The sequence below is a fragment of the Protopterus annectens genome, chromosome 7.part0 (assembly GCF_019279795.1).
Source record: "Protopterus annectens isolate FY-2018-M chromosome 7.part0, PAN1.0, whole genome shotgun sequence".
In the NCBI taxonomy this organism is placed as follows: domain Eukaryota; kingdom Metazoa; phylum Chordata; order Ceratodontiformes; family Protopteridae; genus Protopterus; species Protopterus annectens.
The window spans coordinates 736,665,361-736,684,188 of record NC_056739.1 but is presented as its reverse complement, the minus strand read 5'-3'; the positions used below and the strand labels follow the sequence as shown (position 1 = coordinate 736,684,188).

At 40.3% G+C, this 18,828-nt stretch overlaps 2 protein-coding genes and 1 non-coding gene across 4 annotated transcripts in view; all 3 read right to left on the bottom strand.

Annotated features, from left to right (window-relative positions):
• LAMTOR4 (late endosomal/lysosomal adaptor, MAPK and MTOR activator 4) overlaps positions 1-18,828 on the bottom strand; it is a 1,302,749-nt gene that overhangs the window by 1,022,548 nt on the left and 261,373 nt on the right. The window lies entirely within an intron of this gene.
• Positions 1-18,828, bottom strand: part of GAL3ST4 (galactose-3-O-sulfotransferase 4) — a 108,779-nt gene that overhangs the window by 33,590 nt on the left and 56,361 nt on the right. The gene's annotated exons all lie outside the window — the stretch shown is intronic.
• Positions 6,258-6,328, bottom strand: TRNAG-GCC. The gene has a single exon. It is a non-coding gene; the product is annotated as a tRNA-Gly (tRNA).

Genomic DNA, 18,828 nt, shown 5'->3' with positions numbered 1-18,828 from the left:
ACCGCAGCACCACGGGAAAGAAAATGGGTAATCAAATTGGGTGGCCTTTTTAGCCCTGGTTTGAATGAACATCTTTAAATATAAACAAAACAAAGAGCCAGCACAAATCCTGTATAGAAAATAGTGTATTTAAAAATAAACATATACACACACATAACAAATAGTCAGATCGGTTTCGGCTTTTCAGCCTTCCTCAGTGAACAGAAAAATAATAATAAATGCCATTTCCTTCCAACAATATAATCCATATATTAACCAATAAACACTTAATGCACCAATTAAAAGGGTTAATTATAAGTATTCATTAAGGCCAAGTGGAAAAAGGCCCCCTAGCTTAACAATCCACTTTTTTTCTTTTGAATTGAGTATTTCATGTAAACCTGCTTTATCTGTTGATTTATTCAAAATGCAGTCAATAATAGTACGTCTTGTGTTGACAAATATGTTTATATAACGCACTGGATTGTTTGTGATTCCTAATATCACTCATATGCTCACTGATTCTTATCCTAAGGGGCCCACATAAAAAGCTTGGCATGAACAACAGGCCAAATTGATCACCCAATCGGTGCTACAATTACAAAAAAAAGACAAATCATATACAGTCGGTGTGTTCTTACTAGAAAAACTTGTAGTTTTGGATACCCTTGAGCAATGTGAACAGTGGCCACATGGACTACATCCAACCAGCTTTTCTCCTGTGATGGTTCTTTGACCCAAGACTTTATCCTGACCTTGCCATCTTTTATAATGGCTAAATAATGATCCCAAGGATCAACCCTTCTGAAAGGAAAATGAACAATTTTCAACAAGAAAATCCACAAGGGAACCCTCACCCTGCAAAATATTCCAATGTCTAGAAATAACATTCATAAAAGATTTTGTATGTGCGTGAATGCCATTATTGGTACGAGATATAGGAAGTTATATGGCGTTACGCTAAACTCCATGAACATTTTTAAGGTCACGGGCCTGTTTACAATTGACTGGTGATATTACAACTTTTCATATTTATCTTTATGCATTTTTGATTTATAGTAACTGTTTCCTATTTCTGTTTGGATCGGGTTTGAGGCCCTGACCGACATAGATTGAGATCGTTTGGAACTTTAATATTTTGTAAATTTATAAGTTCCGTTAAACAGCCAAACATTTATACTGGGTCTATTTAACATCATGAGCATGATTTATTTCTTTATTTAGTTTAATTTTAGATGTTTTTTTACATGTTACGGTTGTGTACTGATCTATGCTGTGATTTTAGAACAGTTTTCAAATATTATGTTTATGACCTACAAGGCTGGTATGCAAACTATATACAACAGTTCATAGGCATTTAGATACCTTTTGTGGCCAGGAATGGCTAAATATACAAATGAGTATACACGCTAAAGCTTTCGCCTGCAGGGGTTTACTATCTTATGAATGTACATGCTTTTTGCAACTTTTGGTACTAATCTCGATGTTTATTATATATTGTGGTTATAACTGGGGTAGGATATTAGTGAATATTTGGTAAATGTTTATTCCAATCAATGTACTTTTTTAAATAAGATTTTACTGAGCAAAGTTATCAGTATTACTCACAACTTAGGTTTGGGGCAACACATATACCAATGGTTCACTCTCTTATTCCTATTATTACACTATATACAGATTATGATTGTGCATTTTGGTATTCTAAATTCTGGTGGCCATCCTATAGGCTCTAGTTTTTATTAGGGCCTAGGGTAAAAGTGTGTAGGATATTTATAATGCTCCCCAATATAGACACTAGTATATGCTCAATTTTTGAGCAGATTGGTTTGGCTGAACATACCATAACAATAGATATGAGATATATGTATACATTTTCCCCTTGTTATCACCTGGGTTCTGTTTTAGAGAACATTTTTTTGTGATACCAAAGGTTGATATTGTATTTTTTTCCTATGGTGATTCTTGATGGACCTGGGTATACCAAGTGACTCTCTCTTCTTTTTTTGTAACCTTAAATGAGAGGATTACCTCTGAATGAAGCAAGTGAGTATTCTTATTTGGGTGTAAGATAATTACATCCAGGACTTACTAGTATATACACCGGTATGAGGTTGGTTTTGGTGGTGCATAGCATTTTGCGCTATTTGTGAGTATATGATTTTTGGCGCAGTTTTGTGGCTATTTATAGCACCACCACATAGTTGTGGAGACTATCTGCATTTATATGGTGTATCATAATACAATATATATATATATCAGCTTGGATATGTATATTAAGGAACAATAAGTTTCAGTGTGACTAACATTCAGAGGTAGGATATCATGTTTATGTTATTTGGAGTTTAAAGTTTGGGATTTTACCAAACTTTTGGTTGCATTTAAAAGGAGGAGGATTCACTTGGTGTTTGCCTGGGCTCCACCATTGAATTATGGATTTAGCTTCTATTATTAGGGGACTGTCCTCTTACACAGATGACCTGGGTATCTTTGGTTTGGGTTCACATTCCTTGCCCAATGGCCTGTCAAGCCATTTGGATGATTTACTTCATGAATATAATGTGGCTTTTAGCAAACTAACTAAGGAGATGAAACACTTAAGAAGTAATGTATGACATTTATGCCTATTTAAGGCATATCAGCAAAAACAAATATCACCGAGAGGACTTAGGGTGAAGTTGCAACCATTAGTACCCCAGGTTGACCAAGCATTACTAGATGATTGGCTTGCGGTACAGCAGCAAGCTTCAGTGGAATCTGTTAATGCCTTAGCTGCCTATTATGAAAGAATGGTACAACAACAAACTCTTGAAGTTGAGAATTTGAGTCAAGGGGTATGAAATACCAAAATCTTTCCTGTTATATCTCAGGCCTAAATCAGTTAAGTAAGGATCTTTTAGAACTTGAAAATAATTTGAAGGACAAGAAAATGAAGAAATTTAATAGGGACGTAGAGGATTTTGACAGGGGGAGACACTTTGACATTCGTAAGAATGTTAAATTTGTGACCCCAAATCAGAAATGTAGTTATCCCAAATCTGGAAGATCAAAATCTAGTCTTAAAAAAAGAAATAGAGACTCAGTCACATCAGGTGAGGATACTTCATCTAATACTGACGGGGAAGACAGCCAAGTGGATAGGTCACCAATCTCTAAGAGGAGGAATTCTGCAAATAATCTGGGCCACCCTTTAGATTTACGTCCAGAAGAGGGGGGAGGATGCACAAAGGTCACTCCAGATTTAGATGGCATCTTGAAGATGACAGTTCAGAGATAAGTTGCAGCAATAATGTACACAACATATCCTCAATGGTGCTGTTGGATTTACAAATAAAAATTCTTAATAAAGGTTTGAGTTTTGTTCCCCTGTTTTTTGTGCCTGAACAAAGCTTTGCACAAGATGTGGTTGATTTTTGTTGTCTGCTTAATTTACATTTGTTTTTTCAGAGTGGTCATAATAATGAAGATGTTAGGCCATTTCGGTTTCATGATTTCACCTTCAAACCACCTATGGTTCCGGTGGTTTCAGCTTTTCAGAGTAAGGTGTTAAAGCATTTACATATGCATCTTGGCAAAGATCATGTGATGAGAGATAATATCACTAGGGCAGAAAGGCAATGTATTGATGAACTCAAATCTAATAAAAACATTGTAATTTTGCTGGCAGACAAAGGAGAAGCTGTTGTGATCCAAGACTAGACCAAATATTAACAGGAAGCACTTAACCAATTGCTTGATAGGTACTATATGCTGATGCACCTAGACCCCACAAGTAAATTCAAGGTGGAAATTGACAAATTTTTGGATAAGGCAGTTGAGGAATGGGATAATTTCTAAGAATATTGGATACCAGCTTAAAGTGGACTATCCCAAACAGCAATATCTCTATCTATTGCCAAAAATCCACAAGAACCCCAACAAACCTGCAGGCAAACCTATAGTTAATGGGAGGGGTTCACTTACTGTACCCCTCTCTGAATTTCTTACTGAACATTTAAAGTCATTGTTGTCACATATACTGGCTCATATTCAGGATACAACCCAGTTTTTGAGCATTATATCAGATCTACAATTGGAGTCAGACTGGTTATTATGTACCCTTGATGTCACCTCCCTGTATACTAACATTCCCAATTTGGCGGGTTTGATTGCACTTGAATATTGGTTAAACAGAGTGGAATTATATAGACTAGGTTTTAATACCTTCCTGGTCTGTTTGGCTGAACATGTTCTTGATAAAAATGTGTTCTATTTTCAACAGCAATGTGTGTGGCAGATTCAGGGCATGGCTATGGGGGCATCTTTTGCCCCCATTTATGCTGACTTGTTCATGGCATATTTAGAGGAGGAGCTTATTTATAATAGGTGTCACAACATTTACCTCGATGAAATTGACATTTGGAGGCGTTATCTTGATGACTGTTGGCTAGTGTGGAGAGCTGATGTAGGCTATTTGGAGGAATTTGTGGAATATTTGAATCAAAATAAGTGGGGAATCAAATTAAAGGTTACGTGGAATAAATATGAGATAACATTTTTGGATGTCTTAGTGAAATTTACTCCTTTAGATACTCTGGAGACTGAGGTATTCTGCGAATTCCCTCAGTATAACACCTTATTACACGTCTCCAGCGTCCACCCCAACATGTCATCAGGAACATCCCCAAGTCTCAATTTCTCAGGGTGAAGAGAATTTGCTCCAGAGCCTCCACTTATGACTATTTCAAACATGATCTTTCCACCCGATTTAAGGATAGAGGCTACAGGGTTGGTGACATTTGTAGGGCTTGCCAGTTTGCTCACCTTCAGGAGAGATCTGATTTATTACAATATAAACAACATTACACTGACAACAGGGATCAAATTAGGCTGGTAACTACCTATGGTAAAAATACAAAATCTTTTATGAATGTTATTTCTAGACATTGGAATATTTTGCAGGGTGAGGGTTCCCTTGTGGATTTTCTTGTTGAAAATTGTTCATTTTCCTTCCAGAAGGGTCGATCTTTGGGATCATTATTTAGCCATTATAAAAGATGGCAAGGTCAGGATAAAGGCTTGGATCAAAGAACCATCACAGGAGAAAAGCTGGTTGGATGTATTCCATGTGGCCACTGTTCACATTGCTCAAGGGTATCCAAACCTACAAGTTTTTCTAGTAAGAACACACCGACTGTATATGATTTGTCTTTTTTTGGTAATTGTACCACCAATTGGGTGATCTATTTGGCCTGTAGTTTATGCCAAGCTTTTTATGTGGGCCAAACATCTAGGCCCCTTAGGATAAGAATCAGTGAGCATATGAGTGATATTAGGAATCACAAGCAATCCAGTGCATTATATAAACATATTTGTCAACACAAGACTGGGGTCTTCAGATTTACTATTTTTCACTGTATTTTGAATAAATCAACAGATAAAGCAGGTTTACATGAAATACTCAATTCAAAAGAAAAAAAGTGGATTGTTAAGCTAGGGGGCCTTTTTCCACCTGGCCTTAATGAATACTTCTAATTAACCCTTTTAATTGGTGCATTGAGTGTTTATTGGTTAATTAATGGTGCTATATATGGATTATACTGTTGGAGGGAAATGGCATTTATTATTATTTTTCTGTTCACTGGGGGAGGCCGAAAAGCTGAAACCAGTCTGACTATTTGTTATGTGCATATATGTATATATATATATATATATATATATATATATATGTGTATTTTTTAAATACACTATTTACTATACAGGATTTGTGCTGGCTCTTTGTTTTGTTTGACTTACTACTTTTTGGGCCGATGCACTAGCTGTACCTGCGAGTTGTTTTTTTGCTTAGTTGCATGTTTAAATATACCCTTAATAGTAATCCATTAAGTATATAATGATTTGATTGGTATGTCTTTAAGATGCTATAAATACTGCTGCTCTGATGTTTTTTTTCTTTCATTAATTTGGTTTGTGCACTGAAGAAGGCTATTACAGCCGTAACCGGTTTGCTTGCTTTACTGGGGGTGTTAGACATCCTTAGTTGCTTGGATATGCCTATTTAATAAATTTATATTTATTTGGCAACATCCATTTGGTGCTGGCCCTATTTTTTACATTTATCTTGTTTTTTTTTTTTGGGCCTTGGCACTTGCAGTACCTGCACGGAGTTTGGATTGAATAACTCCCTTTGTGAGTCATTTTAAGCCTAGCCAATTACCCCTTGTAAGAATCAAACGCTGTACATTGTGTCTGTAAGGTAAACACCTTAACCATTATACCAACCTCCCACCAAAATGCCTTGCTGCATTGGCCAGGAATCGAACCCAGGCCTCCAGCGTGGCAGGCGAGAATTCTACCACTGAACCACCAATGCTCGATAAAAAAAAGCACTGCTAGGATTTGAACCCAAGATCTCCTGTTTATTAGACAGGCTCTTTAACCAACTAAGCCACACCACCAGCAATGTCAAAACTTGTCGAAAGGGTGGTGAGGTAGGAAATACTGATTGCTCTAGGTGTCTGCTTTTACTTCACTTTGCCTCTTCAGATTATTTATTTTTATTTATTTATTTTATTTTACATTTGTTGACCGGGAATGTCTGATTGAGCCGAAGCCCTTTTTCAGTAGAGGCCTGTGGAGAAAAGCTCCAGTAAATACATATAACATTTAGCAATTATTACAGATATTATACAAGTAGAATAAGGCAATCAGCTAGCAGACTGCAAGAGCATTGTTGAGAGTATACAGATTACATTTCGTCATCATATCGATATTTTATAAGTAGAAAAATGTTAAAAACAACTAGATTACAGCCACAGCATTTTTTAAAAGTAGTAGTTGGTATAAAAAAAGCAACATAGAAGTAAAAATTTTTTTTTTTATTTGCAATTAATCTAACGGGATACAGTACAAGTATAAGAGAGGAATATATTGATTAGCGGAGTGAAGTAAAGAGTTTTTGTTAGAAAATATGTATTAATGTGTGTATGCTTAATGCCAATTAATAATCAAAAGAATTAATATGCTTTTCATTCTATTTTACATGTACTGTGTTATATATAAATTGAGTTTCATATGAGACTGAATAAGATGCTTTTTGAAAACTGCAGTGTGCTTTCTGAAACTTGCAAGATGCCCTCTGACCTAGTAATTGCTAGCACAGCAATATTCATGTTTATGCCTTTTGGAAATGTACTTGAGAAGCAGGTGCTTATCTGCTAGGTCAGGAACGAATGAATGAACAATACTATATTCTGTAAATGTAATGATTTTAAACAATCAGCTCTGTTCGAAGCATGAGAACATGTGCAGCTGCAGTAGCTTAGAGATAAAGTAGACAAAGGATTATTAGAGAAATGAAGTGTTAGCATTGTGCTTGAATTAGCCATAGTACCTTGAATGGTAACATAGCATGTATCTAACTGGTAGTAATCAAGGCCATGTTGTTTTCCTCAGGAAGTTTCTCACAAAAATTGATAAATCAGCAGAAATTCATGGGAATGATGGTCAACAGATGATGATGAGAAAGGTGGTAATCTGTTACGTCAGCTTGGTAGGCCATGTCTAGTTAGTGAATGTATAAAAATGAAAGTATTTCCTGTTTCTAGTTAGACAAACTCTGTAATAGCACGTTTTTGTCTCCTTGCTGCAAGATTAAAGTGCCTTAACCTGAACCTACTGTGTTTTGATAATTTTTAAAGTATATTTTTCCTTTGACAGTTTTCAAGGAGGGTTTGAGCACTGGCAGATCCATTTCCTGTTGAAATATTCTTTTAGAGTTAGTTTAAATTGTTTGGGATGTGTGTGTGTGTGTGTGTGTGTGTGTGTTCGAATTTCGAGGGGAAGTTTGTTCCATTCAATAGAGGGGGTGGTAGCTGTATAAGTTACATCCTGCTTTAGAGTTGGGCTTATAGATTTTCAAGAGGTCTTGGGAAGAGCTACGGAGGTTTCATGAAGCAGCATAGTGGGAGATGATAGAGTGTAAGGCTGGACAGAAAGATTGCTGGTAAAGAATTGAGTGTATGGTTTGGAGCTGAAAGAGGAGGAGGTGGGGCAGTCCAAGCCAATTTAGATATCTTAGAGAGAGACAGTGAGATTTATAGGATTGCTGAGTTGCAAATCTAGCAACTGTGGTATGTAGTCTCAAGTCTCGTGAGGAGAGAGGAGTTAAGGTTAGTAAGGATTTGTGAGCAATATGTTAAGCAGGGAAGAAGGTAGGCATGAGTGAGGGCTAATCTAGCTTCCTGAGTGACAAATGTGTTATTTCTATATAGTAGACCTAATTTAAGGTGAGTTTTCCTGATACAATTATTTATGTGGAGGTTGAATTTTAGTTGGTCATCAATTGTGATACCAAGGAGTTTTGAGCTAGGTTCAACTACAGTAGGAGTCTTGTTGAGTGACTGGATAGTAAAAGAGGCCTTTATGTGGTTGTCTATTTTAGGGAGGAAGAGTAGGAGTTTTGTTTTTTTAGGGTTGAGGTTGAGTTGGTTGTTTGAGAGCCATGTTTCTACTGAGTTAAAGGATGACTGGGTAGCTGTTAAGAGTTCAGAGTGAGAGTTAGCTATTGTTATGACTGTAGAGTCATCAGCGTATTGTATAATAGAAGAGTGTGGGCAGGAGGTATAGAGCAGATTTGTGAAGATGTTGAAGAGTAGTGGCCCTAGAATGGATCCTTGAGGGACACCCATTTGTACTGGAAGGGGTGTAGACAAAGCAGTGTCCCATTTTACAGATTGGAGTCTATCTTTTAGATAGCTTTCAAACCATGCCACTGTATCAGGGGGGAAGTTGAGGTTAGACAGTTCGTTCAACAGTAGAGAGTGATAAACAGTATCAAAGGCTTTTGAGAGATCAAGAAAGAGACGGAAGATGCGTTTTTGGTCATCTCTGGCCAGGGAAATGGTATTGAGAAAAGGGCAGAAGTGCAGTATAGGTGCTATGCTTTGGTCAAAAAACATATTGTGTATGAGTAAGTAGGCTTTCTTTAGAGAGATGATCCATGACTTGAGTATGTATGCATTTTTCAAGAACTTTTGAGAGAGGGGAGAGGATGGCAATAGGTCTAAAGTTAGAGATTTCAGTGGAGTTACCTCCTTTGTGGATAGGTAGGGTACAGAACTCTTTCCAGATGGAAGGTACTTTGGATTCAGAGACTAAGCAGTTTATGATGATAGAGATGGGAAAGGCAAGTGAATGGGAAGCTGTCTGAAGAAAGTAAGATGGGATGTTACCAGCAGATACTGAGCATGGTTTCAGTTTGGGGAGTAGGGTTCGGATGTATGTTGTGAAGATGGGCTTGATGGAGAAGATTTTGAGAGGGGTAGTTGTTGAAGAGGTAGCTGGGTTTATGGGGTTCATTGTATTGGAGCTACTGGAGTTAAGGAGTTTGGATATAGATTCAACAAAGTAAGTATTGAAGGTGTTGGCAGTTTCTACTGATGTCTTTTCTGGGGTAGGGGTGGGTGAGGTAGGGTTTCTGGGATAAAGTATTTGATTGATAGAATTCCAGAATTCTTTTGGGTCAGATATTTGTGTTGTAGGGGTGTTATAATAAAATTATTTTTTTGTCTTTATTGATAAGTCTTTTGGCCAGGTTTCTTTGTTCTTTATATCTTTGTAGGTCTTTTGTTTGTAGCCAGTTTTCCAGGACTTATCTCTAGACTTCATGAGAGTTCTTGTGTTTTTGTTAGCCAAGGAGATATTGTAGTTTTTGTCCTAATTTTACGAGGTGGGGCTAATGAGTTTACAGTATCCAGAAAAGTAGAGTTGAAAGCTGAGTGAGGAAATCCCAGCATGCTCTACATATGAGAGTGTTAAATTTTTCTGGGTTGAAATTGGAGAGATTATGTCTAGTAATATATCTGTGTGGTTTAAGGAGGTGGTTTCATAGGTTCATAGGTTCATAGGTTTATACTAGGCTATCTGCCCTAAGGCATTTATAAGCCTAGCCCAAATTTTTGTGGCTTACGCCACCCCTTATATGAAAAAATACTGTGCCCATTAGTTTGTTGTGCCTCTGTCCAGCAGTGACACAGAGATGATTCTAAACCTACGATCTCCCATCCACAGGTCTAGATTTCTCTTGAACAGAGTCAGCGAGGTGCTCTGCCTCACATGGACCGGGATTTTATTCCACAGCATAGGGTGTCTCTGAGTGATAAATCTATCCCTCCAGCACGGCCTATTTATATCCGTGCTAAGGTTTAAGTCGCTTGCTCTAGTGGTTTTGTGGATTTGGATTTTTGAGGTGGAGCATGTCCATTAATTCCGGGTTGGACATGGCCTTGTATGTCAGGCACATGTCACCTCTGAGCAGACGGTATGCGACTGAATAGAGCTGGAGTTTCTTCAATCTGGCAGCATATGACAGATTTTGGAGTCCCTTTATCCTTTTGGTGAGGAACTTTTGGGGTCTCTCCAATTGCTGCAGATGTCGGGTGAGATACATCCCGAATGGGGCATTGTACTCGATCATTGGTCTGATAAGTGAAGAGTACAGGGGAACAATGACCTCACTAGATCTGGATGTGAATCCCTTCATGATCAGGTGGGCAATGTAGAAGGTCTTTCTAACCACTTTAGCAATGTGAGTGTCAAAAGAAAGGCCACTGTCAACCTGGGTCCCCAGGTCCCTGATAACCTCTTCTGTGCTTAGTGGATTGCCACCTATATGGTAGCTTGGGGTTACCTTGTTTTTCCCGAAGGGTATGACTATACATTTTTTGGCGTTTAACTTCAGGCCATGGCTCTGGCACCAGCTATCTGTTTCCGTGAGTCCCTTCTGAAGGATATCCGTCTCCGATGCACTTTCCACTATGGCGCCCAGTTTGCAGTTGTCTGCAAACTTTGTCAGCCAAAGTCCTCCCATGTTGGCCTGTACTTCTGAGAAGTAGATGCCAAACAATAGGGGGCCAAGGACCGAGCCCTGTGGGACACCACTTGTGACTGGCTTGGAGTCTGACACAGCGCCAGCAACTCTAACCCTGTGGGTTCTGTCCTTAAGCCAGTTTGCAACCCATCTTGTGACATATGGGTTTACATTTAAGCTGGTAAGTTTTTCTACAATACGCGAGTGGGGTATTGTGTCGAAAGGGTTTGCAAGGACAAGGTAGGCTGTATGGACTGCCTTTCCTCATCAATGGCCTTGGTGACTGTTTCAAGAAGTCAACCAAGTTCAAAAGGCATGATCTTCCCTTGACAAAGCCAAACTGGGTCGGGTCCAATGTCTGCAAGTCCCCTATATCTTTGTTTATGAGCTCCATTATGATCCTCTCCATAGCTTTGCAGACTAGACTTGTTGCTTATGGGGCGTAATTACCAGGGTCCGTGAGGTGCCGCCTTTGTGGAGTGGGACCACAGTTGCCGTACGCCACTCCTTGGGCACGTATCCTGTGGTAAGGCTGAGATTAAACAGCTGCCTTATTTACTTCCTCATTTAGCTCGTGTAGCACACAGCCAGGGACACCATCCGGTCCCATTGATGCTGTGTTTTTAGCTTTAGAGAGAGCAGCTTTCACCTGCGCATTTGAGATGTCCGGGAGGCTACACTCGGCTGGGATAGTTATCTCTCCTTTAGGGGAGAGGGGTGAAGTTTGCACTGAACCTGTCTGCCAGTATGTTGGCAATGTCTGTGGGTTCAGTGATTTTGTATCATTTTGGACTAATTCTGAGCATATCTGGGAGTTTCCACCCAGGTTCCTAACATAGCTGAAAAAGGCCTTATGATTGTCCTTTGAATCCATGGCAATTTTTCTCTCAAAATTGGCCTTAGTTGATTTTATGAGTGCTCGTATTTTTTACTAATAATGATCAGGGGTGACTTCCCTTTTATGGATTTTGTTCTATCATGTAATAGCTTTCTCCTCTTATTGTAAAGTTTGTTAATGGCTGGGGTCCACCAGACTGGACGCTTGCCCTTTGTGGAAAGAGTCTTGGTTTTATTTGGGATTGCCTGATCCATGCAGTCCTGGAGGTGTTCATAGAAGGCATTTGTAAGGGCTTCCGCAGCTTGGGTTGTGGTTTCCACTGGCTCAGGGGCCTTGAAGGATACCACACCAGTCTTGAGTAGTGTGAAGTTTGCTTTAGAGAAGTTCTTCACTGTGGTCTTTTTGTTTGGGGTGGGGCGGATGTGGATTTCCAGTGAGATTAGTTTATGATCAGATCTCACCAATGAGGGATATACTTCCGTGTGGAGCATTTTGTCCCCATGTTTGTGACAATGAGATCTAGTATATTTTCTCCTCTCGTGGGAACAGTGACTAGCTGTTCCATGGCATTTGAATTTATGAACTCCAGGAACCGTTGGGCTAGAAAGTTAGGGCTTGAGTAATGTTCCCAGTCTATATTCGGGTAGTTGAAGTCACCCAATATGATGGTGTTTGGAGATACATTTATACCCTCCAGTGTCTTCAGGAAGGCTGTGTGGGGTTCCTGAGTTTGAGAGGGTGGCCTGTAGCATGCTACAATTTGTAGAGCAGTTTTGCCTATGGTTAGTTGCACCTGGATGGTTTCACCAACCTGGAGGTGTGGGTATCCTTTATGAATATGGATACACCCTCCTTTTGTGGTGTGGTCCGGGTTTTGGGGCCGGAACGCATGATATGAGGTAAAACCTAATAGTGCCGGGTGCTCTCAGGAGCCTTGAACCAGGTTTCAGTTACAGCACAGACATCGATGTTCTCCATACTGAGAAGGGCCTCTGCATTTTGAGATTTAGACTTCTGGCATTGAGCAGCATTACCCTCAGTTTCTTCCCATTTTGTTTTCTAGGGTGGTAGGTTTAGAATTTGAGCCTTGCCTAAAAAGGCACTATGGGGTGGCAAGAGCCTTAGCCAATATCCGGAATCCCAGGGTGACAGGTGCAAGCCGCCCTTGAAGCAGCGTGGCTTGTCAAGCATGTCATCCCAGGCAGACAGACACTGGATTCCCTTTGAATGACACCAGACATTAAGCCAATTGTTAAAGCTGATCATCTTGTGTCTATATTGTGGCATCATTCTTGGTGAAGGAAGGATACTGCTCAGGGTTAGGGTCATACCTGCCTGGGCTACATAATAAGAAAGCTCCTCTATGTCTCTTTCATGTAGTCCAGGGAGGTACGTCTCAGGTCGTTCACACCAGCATGGACAATGACTGTGTCATATTTGTACTTGCCGTGGCGTGACCAGTGCTTGTGTTATGTGGCGGATTCTAGCCCAATAGGCAGCTTACTGTGACCCTCTCCTTGTTCAGCCTGGTGAGTGGGACGTCAGTGTGTCTGACTATGGAGTCACCTATGACAAGTATGTTTGGTGTTGTATTTGGCCTTAAGGGCTGTGACTGCTTTGCACACTGCTTTTGTGGTTTATGTGTTGCTTGTGGGGTGTCTTGAGGTAGCCGTTGTTTGGGTGTCTGCTTTGGAGGCCTCTGCTGTTTAGGTAAATTTTACTCAGAGCCTCGAGTATGTCTTTGTGTGTTTATGTGTTTGATTCAGTGGAGTGGTAGCATTATGTGAGGCTGGTTTTGTGGTGTGTGTAGTTGCCTTCTCCTCCTGTCTGGTCTTGCCAGTCCTGAGTTGAGAGAGCTCAGCCTCCAGTTTGGCTAAATAGCTGCATCTCTCGCAAGTATTTGTGTTATGTGGGAGGAGGAGAGGGTTGTCTGTGTACATGAGGCAGTTATAACATTGCCTCAAGATTCCCAGATTCACCAGCTGGACCGGAGAGGAGATTGACAACTGACCTTTGGACATGCTAGAATAATATTGGGAATTCCTTAATTGAAAACAAGGGCCAGTGGGGAGTGAGGTGTATGTCTGTATGTTTGTATATCTTAGCACCTTTATGGGTGAGTGGTCACTCAGGGAATCAGGAAGAGTTTCAGGACTGTGATATTTGGATGGAGCTGAGACAAGTATCCAATCAATGAGGGTATATGTAGTGTGGGTGTTGTTAAAATGTGTTGGCTTAGTAATTAGCTGAGTAAATCCATATAAATTAATATTGTGTGAGGATCCTGGGATTGTTTTCATTCATTCATTTCCTGATAACCCCCTTTATTTATGGTCAAAAGGTAATCTGAGCCTATCCTAGCACTCAGTAGATATAAGGCAAAAAACAAATCTTAAATAGGACACCATTTCACTGCAGAACACAACAAACATTTGCTCGCTCACACACACACACACACACACACACACACACACACACACACACACACACACACACACACACACACACACACACACACACACACACACACACACACACACACACACACACACACACACACACTGTATATGGGAATTTAGCAGACTAACATTTCAACTAATGGCATGTCTTTAGGATATAGGAAGAAACTGCTGAACCCAGGAACAAAATGTGGGTATACAGAAGATTTATAGACTTTACAAAGAATACACTTTAGCCAGAAAGTGAACTGGAGAGCCAAGTGCTTTGATGGAGAAATGTAAACTGCAGCATGACTTCTTTGGTATCTTTTCCAAACAAGACAATAGAAATTAAGGCATCATAAAAATGTATGTTTATGTTTTCAGGCAAAGGTATTTCTGTCAGCCATGCATGTCTTCTAAGGAATGCAACTGGGGGCTAGAGCTGTTGAAGAAGCATCCAAAGCAGCAAATGCGCACTCTTCCACACCAGAAATGAGCTGGTAATTAATCCAGTTTTAGCATTTTATTAGTGTCTCCTTAGCATAGCTCTCAAAGATCTCCTGCAATTTATGCAACATTTAAGGGAGAGTGTTATTCTGAAACTGTTTCATCAGGGTAAGACAAATGAGTTAAACACTTTGCTCTTACATCAGACAGGAGTCCCTGTGGACTATGATGTTTGCAGATGACATTGTGATTTGTAGTGAGTGTAGGGAACAGGTTGAGGAGGCCCTGGAGAGGTGGAGATATGCTCTAGAGAGGAGAGGAATGAAGATCAGCAGGACTAAGACAGAATATATGTGTGTGAATGAGAGGGACGATAGAGGAATGGTGAGGATGCAGGGAGTAGAGGTGGCGAAGGTGGATGAGTTTAAATACTTGGGATCAACAGTTTAGAGTAATGGTGAGTGTGGAAGAGAAGTGAAGAAGAGAGTGCAGGCAGGATGGAATGGATGAAGAAGAGTGTCCAGAATGATTTGTGACAGACGGGTACCAGTAAGAATGAAAGGGAAGGTCTACAAGATGGTAGTGAGACCAGCTGTGTTATATGGTTTGGAGGCGGTGGCACACTGACTAAAAGACAGGAATCAGAGCTGGAGGTGGCAGAGTTAAATATGTTAAGATTTGCACTGGGTGTGATGAGGATGGACAGGAATAGAAATGAGTATATTAGAGGGTCAGCTCAGGTTGGACAATTTAGAGACAAAGCCAGAGAGGTGAGATTGCCATGGTTTGGAAGTATGCTGAGAAGGAATGCTGGGTATATTGGGAGAAGGATGCTAAGGATGGAACTGCCAGGTAAGAGGAAAAGAGCAAGGCCTAAGATAAGGTTTATGGATGTGGTGAGAGAGGACATGCAGGTGGTTGGTGTGACAGAGCAAGATGCAGAGAACAGGAAGAAATGGAAACAGATGATCCACTGTGGTGACCCCTAATGGGAGCAGCCAAAATAAAAAGAAGAAACTCTTTAAGCACAGTGAAAGAAGCTAGGAGAAGGTGCCATCCTGTGACAGAAGTAGTGCACATGGGGGGAACAGTGGACAGATGCAAGAATAGTGGGAGGGGGATGAAGAAGAAAAGGGGCACAGCAGATGGCTTTGTACAGCAAGAGGTTCCCCAGGTTGATTCTCGGCTGGGGTGCCTTCTGTGTGGAGTCTGCATGTCCTCCCTGTGTTCACATGAGTTTCCTCTGTGTGCTTCAGTTTCCTTCTACATTCCAAAGACATGCTATAGGTAGATTGTACACTCTAAATTGACCATAGGTGTGAGTGTATCTGCGAGTGTGTAATGAGGAAGAACTACCATGGCAGAGCTAGCCATACAGCAAGGTAAACCTTAGCACCAGATGATTGTTACTTTTGAAGTGACACTTCTACCCCATGTGCAAAAAATAGGAAAAAGGGGTTGTGGATGGATGAAGAAGAAAAGTATATTTGTCTAGGCAAATTACCATAACTGTTGTTCAGAGTATGGTCACTATTGCAGTCATAGCTTGTAGAGATCTCTCTCACAGGCAGAGTCCCATGTCTGACCTGACTTTCAAAGCTGAGCCCCCTTCCCCCATGACCAGGCTGACATCACTTTTCCTCATGCACCTAGTATATGGATAACATCCATCAACGCCACTTTGGTTAATTACTGCACCCCCCCCCCCCAAGAAAAAAGCAACCTACATCAGAGGTTGCTGTTTTGTCTTGCCCAGGGATGTAACGTGTCATAAACACAATATAAAACCTCCTGAGGGAACCTAAACAAAGAGAAGAGGAAGGTTTAAGTTATACGAGTGAGGAAAGAGGAGGTATATGGATACCCACCCTGTCCTCCCATGGTTCCAATGCAATGAAGGAAGTAAGGAAACCAGACTGGAACAGTGACCACATTCAGGCATCTACAAATATGGTAAGTTACCTGCACATCTTTACTAAATTATTTGCAAGTCAGGGTTGTAGTCATAACTTACAGGGAAGCTTCCAAAAGATTCTCCAGTGCAGATGGTGTGGTTGGCTCAATGTTCAGTTGAGGCCTGTAGGATGCCTTTTAGGACAGAGCAACTTTAGCTCTTATTTTTGATCTGACATTCAGCCTGTTGTGTTTTGAGATGTGAAGTGAGGTCCAAGGGACTACTTCTTTAATGTCCTGAGCACTGATCCTTTTCAGGAAGGCAGTAGTGGCTGTAGTACCTTTCTGAGTGGGGCTTGACATTTTTCCTCTGAGCCCTGCTATGTGTCTTATAACAAAAGACAATGCAATGTGATAGCCACTTACAAAGAAAGGGTTTTGTAACTAGGAATTTGTTTTCCAAAAAGCAAACAGCTATTCTGATTTTCTAAAATATTTAGTTCTAAACATCACCTCAGTTGCATATGCAGATCTAGAATGTACAGGATTCTTTTGCCCTTATTATGGGAATTAATGAAACAGATTGAGAAGTTTTACCATAAGAAAAAGAATAGTGTGCTATGACACTCAATCAGTAACTGCAAGAAAGGCACTTCTGCTCATTACAGCTTGTAGCACACAGACTCTCCTAGGAGGGGTGACAGCTATCTGAAAAAAATGTTTTTCAAGTGAGAAACTTTAGAGATGAAGAAGTAGCTGGTTAAAAATTTGGTTAGGTCAGTTTTTCTCACATACAATTCTGGTGTCAAGCTGTTATACTTCCTCTTCAGAGGGATCAGATCGAGAATGCACTTAAGAAACTGCTTCTCTGTGAGTCTGGATGCAAGTGGGGATCCACAAGAAACCATGCAGAAGTAGTTGAGAGATGTAGCCTCACACAGTTAGAAGCTAAACCTGAACAGAATATTAGATAGATGCTGAAGAACCATTGGCACATCTGCCTTCTTTGGGTTCTAGGTATTCCTTTGGTATCAAAAGGAAAATATTTTAGCTAGGTATGATTTCCTTGTGCTTGGTCTTCTAGCTTCCCTTTTGATTGTTTAATACTTCAACATGAAAAAAAGGTGCCCAGGATGGTAACAGAGTCACATCTTCCAGGCAATTAAGTTTGTGTGAAGACACCCTGGGGCATCAGATGGCTCACATGCTGAGACAGTAGTAAAGCTTTCTCCCTTGCAATTTGAATTAAATGGGAGGTCCAGAGTTACTGCACCAGAATGGGACAATTAGGATCATCTGTGGCCTCTTCTCTTTCAATGTTTGAACTACTCTGGGAAATCAGCAGCATAGGACAGAAAATATACAGAAACAGATCTTTCCAGTCTGGGAACCAGGAATCTAAAGTCCAAGCATGTTTGCTTGGAGCTATGATGCAGAATTTTCTCAGCTGCATGTTGCTCAGAGAAGCAAAGAAGTCCAACTACTTGTGTATTTGAATTTGTTTACCAGGTATAGCAATGAACAGTTCTGACCAATTATCAGCCTTAAGGTGCACCCCATCTGCTTGTGAGGTCTAGGAATATGTCTCTTTCCAGCATTCACTAGTGTGGCTCTGCTGACGTCCTGCTTAATTTGCCATGTGGTTCTCAAAAGTTGTTATATAGATTAATTTAAGGAATAAACAATATTAAACGGCCTCTTCTCAAGATTGCATGGCTAGCCTACAGAGGTGGCAAGAATATGTTTCCTCTTGTTTGCTCATGTATCATATGACTGTGGTATTATCTGCTATGAAGTGCAGCATCCCAAGTGTTCAGACTATCCAGAAGGTTCTGAGAACTGATATCATGGCTTTTATGTTTACGTGCTGTTCTGCTTCCCTGACTCCAGGTGCCCTGCAGTTTGAGGTCCAAAGTATGTGTACTCCATACCATCTCTGTGGTAAACCCTGGCCAAAGTCTGGTTTGGGAGGGGTGGTCTGAAGGTTATGCACTTATTCTTTCTGACTTGGCTATACCTATCATCCCAGCTCCTTGTTGACACAGTGTAGGCTTTGAGTGTTACACTCCAGTGAGTGAAACTTTTGTTGCCAGGTGCTACTTAGGTACTGTTAAAGTTTCCACATGTTAATATGTTCATAGGTTTACAATAGACTAATGACTACTAGGGCCTTTATAAGCCTACCCGTGCAACCCAGATGTGTCCCACAAGTTATATGTTTTAGATGTTATATAGGAGTGATTTACTAACTGTCTTTGTCCATCACAGACATGGGTGCCAGACCAGGGGTGAAGTTTTGATTTCCCATCCAATGGTCCAAGTTACAGTTACAGTTAAATAGGTTTAGAAAAAGACTTTGTTTCACATCTACTGAACACATTTCA